The sequence below is a fragment of the Euprymna scolopes genome, chromosome 13 (genome assembly GCF_053919585.1).
Source record: "Euprymna scolopes isolate OS-2025 chromosome 13, ASM5391958v1, whole genome shotgun sequence".
Lineage (NCBI taxonomy): Eukaryota > Metazoa > Mollusca > Cephalopoda > Sepiida > Sepiolidae > Euprymna > Euprymna scolopes.
The window spans coordinates 91933527-91940761 of NC_136494.1; the positions used below are offsets into that span (position 1 = coordinate 91933527).

The following is a 7235-nucleotide window of genomic DNA, read 5'->3' on the forward strand; positions in this document are numbered from 1 at the left end:
TTTACATTGACATATCCATTTTCCATGTAATAATGCATTTTATCAATTTGATGCTATCTCATCTTTTTCTCCTAAATAATTATCCCTTCGCTCATCATGAAAATGAATTAGTTCCTTTGACTTCTCAACTATTCCAATTTAATTGTCTAAGGCAATTCTTCTCGGCCAATCAACAGACACCTTATTTTGGCAGGTTGGATGAAAAAATTCTTTGTCTATTCTCTTTTGTAAGCTGTGTTTAACTGGAGAAGATGCCGAGAAATGTTAGTTCCTCCTTTTGAATGTGATCGCCAAGCTGTCTACATCCAAGGACTTTCACTTCACCTGCATCTGATACATTCAAGAGAGCCGCTAAAGTGGACGTTTAATGTTAAATGGATATATTTTCATAGTTGCAAAATATAATTAGTTTTACAAGAAATTTTCTATATTTGTTTAATACATATTTTATCCCTTTATATCAGCCTTGTGTGCTTTCTATTATGTTTTTTCTTGTCAGCATCTTGCCAATTTTGGCAAGTCACAATTTATCTGTTCTCTGACAGAATTTCTTCAGTATTTTACTTTCTTAACAAGTGTTCCGTCCCATAAAGACCACGTGCTCAATTGTCTAGAGTGTTTTAAGTCTTACGACGGAAAGTATAAACACTTCTCCAAAATTAAAACTCTGAAGACATTTTGTCGTTGAATCAACAGGTTTATTAAAAATGAAGAAGGTAAAAACTGAAAGCAGAAAGAAAGAATAAAACAGAATTAGTGTGGAAGAGGGAAGCAGTAAATGCTTAAAATATGTCGAAATTGAATAAGTCCAAAATACTAACAAAATAGAAAGTAAGAAATTAATCAAAGTCCCAATGTGGAAACGAAATAAAGGAAAAACTTACAAAGGTCTGACATCGAGGAGAGAAAGGTGGAGGCAGTAGCAGTTTAACACTCGAGGCTGTCAACCCATGGAAAAAGTGAAAAAAGGCCAGCCACGGTGTTAGCGGTGAAGGGTCATAATTTGCCCCCTCCAAAGAAAGGGAAAGATGAGGGGCAATAAAGAAAGACTGAGTCACGATACTCCTCGCCTGACGTTCGACACGTCACTGAAGCTGTGATAAGGAATGCCCATAATGGTATAGGCCCAACTGTGATCAATGTTAGGGCATGAGAAGGACAATTTCTGTAATGGGTCTTAGTAGGTTCCTAGTGCAGTCCTTCCTGGAGACTTTTACCTCCATCTTTCTGACAAGCCCGTCCACACTAGGGAAAACACGAGTGACAAACCCTAAGTGCCATGAACCTCTTTCTGTCTGATTGTATTTCAGCAGCACTATGTCCCCTTCCTTAAGATTACATTCCTTTGAAGTCCATTTTGTCCGTGTTTGGAGTGAAGCTATGTAGGTTTTCCGCTATTTTTCCCAGAATGTCTCTGCCAGGTGTTGGATGTATTTCCACTGACCTTTTATGATATCTTTTGGCCCCAAATCAAGTCCATGGATGAAATGTTCTCCTGATTTTTGAGTTAGGAGAGTGGCAGGAGTGAGTATGCAGAGTTCATTTGGATCTGTAGATACTTCTAGGAGAGGTCTGGCATTTATGATAGAGGTAACCTCTGCTAAGAAGTATTAAGCAGTTCATGAGTCAACCTCTGTTTGTGTTCCAGCAACATGGAGTCCAAGATTTTCTTTGTCATGCCGATTATCCATTACCAAGCCCCCCCCCATGTGGGGAGCATGGGGGGGGGTTGAACAACCAGGTGCAGCCTTGCTTCCCAAAAACCTTTGGATGGTGTTAAACTCTAGGTTGGATTCTATACCTAGCTCCCTGCATGCTCCGATGAAGTTGGTACCGCGATCAGAGCGTATGTTCTTAGCTGGTCCCCTGAAAGAGAAAAAACGCCTGAGTGCATTTATGAAACTTGCAGTGTCTAATGATTCGATCACTTCGATGTGGACACCTCTGGAACCCATGCATATGAATATCACTGCCCAGCGTTTGTTCAGGGTGCAGAAATTGTTCAGGGGACAAAAACGTCTAGGCCGATGCTAGTAAAAGGTGGGTTGATCAAAAGGCGATCAGCAGGAAGGTCAGCCATCTTCTGAGTTTGGGTAGTGCACCGCAGTTTTTGGCACATAATGCAATGGTTGATGGATTTACTCACGCACCTCGTGCTGTCTACAATCCAAAATCTGGCAGCGCGAATGGCCCTCTCAGTAAAGAGACGCCCTTAGTGTTTAATCTGTGCATGGTAGTGTCGCACAAGCAGCAACCCTACATGGTGTTTCCCAGGAATGATGATGAGGTGCTTTTCATCTGAAGAAATTTCTGCTCTAGTTAAACGTCCTCCAACTCACAGAAGGCCACAGTTGTCCAAGAAGGTGCTAAGGCTTTTGAGGGGGCTGTCCTTGGAAAGATCTCTCTTGTCTCTTATTTGTGTTAGATCCTCGGTAAAAAAGTCCTCCTGGACGGCTTGGATTACCACGTTCTTTGCCTGCAGGAGCTCTTCAACGGTGCGTGCTCATTGGCAATGGTGCCACTTGGTGCATCCATCTTCCGTTCTGTCTTGTGCTCGATGGAAGGTATGAATAATGTAGATGAGGTTGGCTATGGCTCTAGTTAGAGATAACCAGGTAGAGAACCTTTCAAAACGTGGGGATCTGAGTCGTTTTTTTTGTGGAGGAAGTTTTTTCTTAATTGTTTTTTACATGGGGATCATCACTTATCAAGGCCCGTAAGCCACTAAGGGTTATTTTGAATACAATAATCAATGGGATAATATCGTAGTAATAGATGGTATTGGAGATTTGATAAAGTGTCATACTTAAGGGGGCGATTAATCAGAAATTTGTTTATGTTGGACTTGAAGACGTCCAAGTTGTAGTCAGGTGGGAAACAGGCAAACGGAAGAGAATTCCACAGGCGTGCACTTCTCAGAAAAAAACTATGTTCATGGAATCTACGTTTTGATTTAGGCACAGATAAAGAGTGGGGGAAATTACTGACAGTGGTTTTAGCTAGACGGGTGTTTATCATGAAGGATTGGCGAGGGGGGACCAGAGATTGGAGCTCGGACGAGCACTTGCCATGGAAATAACGATAAAACAAAGACAGGCTCGCAACGTATCTTCTGTGGGAGAGAGGTTGCAGGGAAGAGAAGAGAGCATCTTCCACTAAGCCACGAAGTCTATTTTGTACTTTGTCACGACAACAAGATAGAGCAAATGTCGGTTACCATTTGAAGTTTATTGTTACATTAACTTCAATTACAAAGGAAACAAGTCACAGACATAAAATCTCTAAAGCAAACTGTTGCTGGTTTGGTTTGGTTTGATTTGGTTTGGTTTGTTTTTAACGGTATATTATTCTTGTTAAGTTATTTAATACCATGGAAAGTTATTTACCGTAGATTCTTATACAACCAAAAAAGAAGCCCATGGGATTCAATATTCCTGCAATAATCTACTATTGCAGGAGTATTGAATCCCAAAGGCTCCGTTTTTGGTTGTATTTTTAAACGTATAATGGTAGGAATACTTTGGAGGTAGGTGAAGAGATTTTTGTGTGATTGGAATTTCCTTGTAAAGTCTTTTGACTTTCAGAAAATTGGATATATTGTTAAAAAGATTCTTCATATTAACTATTTGGTAGCGTTTTTGTTTGGTCTGTTAGAGATCTTCACAGGCAACGAGTGTACTCATCAGTGAAGGATGACTAACATGGTATGCACGTTGGAGGCTTTTTTTCCTTCAGGAGATATGAATGAGTTTACTGAGTATAACCGATTTTTACTTTTACTCAAACCACCCTCTCCCTCTTCATTCTTCCATGTCCTGGTTGCCATTATTTGATGATGGGGAATGATTCCACATGTCTTGCCATTTAGTTGATATGTATTTTTTGTATTCTTTTTTATATACGGCATAATCGCGTTGACACACCGGTTCTCATGAGATCACCGAAGTTAAGCAACGTTGAGCCTGGTTAGTACCAGATGGGTGACATTCGGGAATTCTAGGCGCTGTATGTGCTCTCCGCTTATCTCGGCATTTGTTTCCGGTCATTCTGTACTTCACTTGCCACTGGTATTTAACAATGTCGACTCAGGAGAGGTGTCGCTGGAGATTTTGCATCTCCTGCCACAAAAATTTCATGCGTAGGCACCCTTTCGTGGGCATCCATAGTCAGAGATTTGTACTTTTACTGATACCACCTTCCCCCTCTTCAGTCTTCTGTGTTCTGGTTGCCATTCTCTGATGATAGAGAAAGATTCCAAATGTCTTGCCATTTGGTTGATATATATATTTTTTAAAAGACAATTAATCTATATTTAACGCGAAGACGAGAAACAAGCACATACACATATGCGTTTGAAGTTGCATAGTTTAATTAATATGTATAAACTTTGATTAAACAGGCAGACTATTTCAGAAAATACGTTAAGATGCAAAAAAGTTGACTACACTATTTGCTCTAATGTGCCACGGCTCATGGAAAGCACGTTGTAGATTGCATCTGCTAATTGTACTCATCTTTTAACAAAAACGCTTTCATTATCAACAACTGTTTTCTGTTTCAAGCAATTACACATGTACGTGTTAATTCGCTGTTTTAAATCTGGCCTTTTTTGTGAGGTACACTGTACAAACAGTCGTCAAGAGAACTCGAATAAACACCTAAACAACTACAGCGACACTAAGTAGAGAGTTGAGCAGTGTGATATCTGTTCACATTACATTTAAACTTTTGTATGTTAGTAAAATTGGGAAAGCAGGAAACGGGGAGTAATTCCAAAATCTAGTAGTTCAAGCCAAGAAGCTATTAAAGTAGAAGGTTCTTCGGCATATAGAAACCTCTACACTGAAGGTGTGTGATTTTTTTTACTTGTCAGATTATTCAGTGGTGTTTATGCCGAGGAGCAAAGTTCTACGAATTCGCCCGCACACATTCCATTTAAATACTTGTAAAACAAGCACAAGGATGCAACACTGTGGCGATGGGACAATGATTGAAGCTTGTTTAACAATGCAAGACCATTTTGAATCATGGTTAATAGAAACAAATGATTAATCCACGGGTTCATATGTGTCAACAATATTTCATGCATGGGCAAACGGTGGCTTTGTAGAAATATGTGAGCATTTTTCTAACGTGGTAGAGGGATAGGACCAAGAAAGAATAAAGGCCCCCAAATGACGTGAACCAAAGGAAGAAACAAAAAGACAGGTTTCAGTCGATACAATTTTGACCTTGGCCTTCGCACTAGCAAATGGTGTCTGTAAACAAATATGAAATAACTTTTCCTTCTTCCTTCGGCTCACGTCAGTGATGGTCCTTATTCTTTTCTTAGTCCGAGGAATAACTGTAGTAAATTTGTTTTATTTTGGAGTGCCTGATATAAACAAAATATTCAGGAGAATTGAAATAAACATCTAAACAACTGCTACTGCAACATGAATATTTCAAGTTTTCCTATTAGTAAAATTCTTCTACAGCGTCAATTTTCTTAACTTCATAAACTTATCTATAAGAAAGTGAACTATTTGTCCATAGTTGAACCCATTATACTTGTTTTTTTTTCTTGATAAGGCGATTTCATGAAAAAATAGGAGCAATTAGCGTTGTGTTCTTGTGTTTCTGAACTCTGTACGCATATTTACTGCACTAGCCTCGTTTTATTGGAAACAGAATAATGATAGGAAAAATCTGAGGCTATCAGATAGTTTATTTTATTTGAGCTCGTGAACACTAGGTGTTGATTCAGGTTCCGATTACAGACATCTACATACTCACACCCTACCTGATGATGGGTATAGATGGTGTCAAGTAAGACCTTTCCCATACATTTGGTCTCTAGAATCCCAAAACAGATCGTTTCTCTTATTAATATATGTGACATAAGTTCTCAATAGCAGTTTGTCTGTCAGAACGAAAAAGGCCATCCAATCATCCAAGGAATGATGGATGATTCATAATAGAAGTTTGTTTAAAGTAAATTTGGTTTGTGCAGAGCCAGCCTCACTTTCTCCTCTCAACCAATCTGATCCAGCGGCAGGACAGAGGCTAGACAGCTGGAAGCTAAGTGGGATGCAGGAGCTGCCGGAAGTTTTGATATCCTCCTACCTATAACATCTGGTATTCTCAAATGGTCACCCATCTGGTACTGGCCAGGCTCAACGTTGCTTAACTCCAACGATCTTAGAAGAACCGTTGTATCAAAGTAATTATGTCGTAAGTAAGTCTTCAATATCTCCTAGTTCAAGCGTTGAAAGTTAAAGAGAAGATAGCTTTCTTCCTTTCGCAAACGGATTAGTGCAAATAAATAAATTGGAAACTGACAAAATGAGACAAGGATTAGCGATAAATTTTTAGCAGCATATCCTGAATTCTTTAAACAAAACTTTTACTATCAGAGAAATGTGCAGATATCTCCTCTGGAAATATAATTGACAAATATGTTCTCATCAAATCATAACCTACTTGAGTTGTTATATAAAAAAAAAAAGAAAGAAGAAACAGTAAAATACAAAATTCAAGCTGACATTATATGCAAAATGAATGACAGGATCGTTTTTAAAAGTTGACTTTATTATGAGAGAACACTGACGAAACCATTTTTGAAATAGGGTGATGTTGAGTAGATGGAAGTAGTGAAGGGAGAGGAGAGACAGAGACGACCTGAAGGAAATGCGAGAATGGGGGATCAGCTTGTACAGAAGAGAAATCATGGGAGGGAAGGAAACTCAGAGGAAAAGTGAGAGTGAAAATAGAAAAGATGTATAGGTAAACGCAAAGTTCATAGGAAAAAAGGAATGTGAAGAGAGAAGACTTCCACAAAAAAAAACAAATGAAAATGAACAGAGGAAAAACGAAAAGGTGAGGATAGGGAGTCCTGATGGATAATGAGAAAAGGTCTAGTCTATAAGAGAGAGGTAAGGAAATAGAATAAGCTAAGTGAAATAGAGGAGAAGATGGGGAGATTTAGGAGGCTACGAGCAGGAGCAAGGTTATTGATTGGAGAGGCCCTTATAAGAATTGCCGGAGGAGAGAACTATCACAGAAGCAAAATGGCTGATCCAGCTAAGACGCCATTGGATTGATATGAAGAACTAGACGCTAGCCACATGTGCAGTGGCAGGGCTCGGACGAGAAGAGAGATGCGTGGTGGCGGAACTCGGACGAGAAGAGAGATGCGTGGTGGCGGAATTCGGACGAGAAGAGAGATGCGTGGTGGCGGAACTCAGACGAGAAGA

At 39.5% G+C, this 7235-nt stretch overlaps 1 pseudogene; it reads left to right on the top strand.

Annotated features, from left to right (window-relative positions):
- The first annotated feature begins 3896 nt into the window (after positions 1-3896).
- Positions 3897-4012, top strand: LOC145292412 (5S ribosomal RNA; annotated as a pseudogene).
- Positions 4013-7235: the final 3223 nt, after the last annotated feature.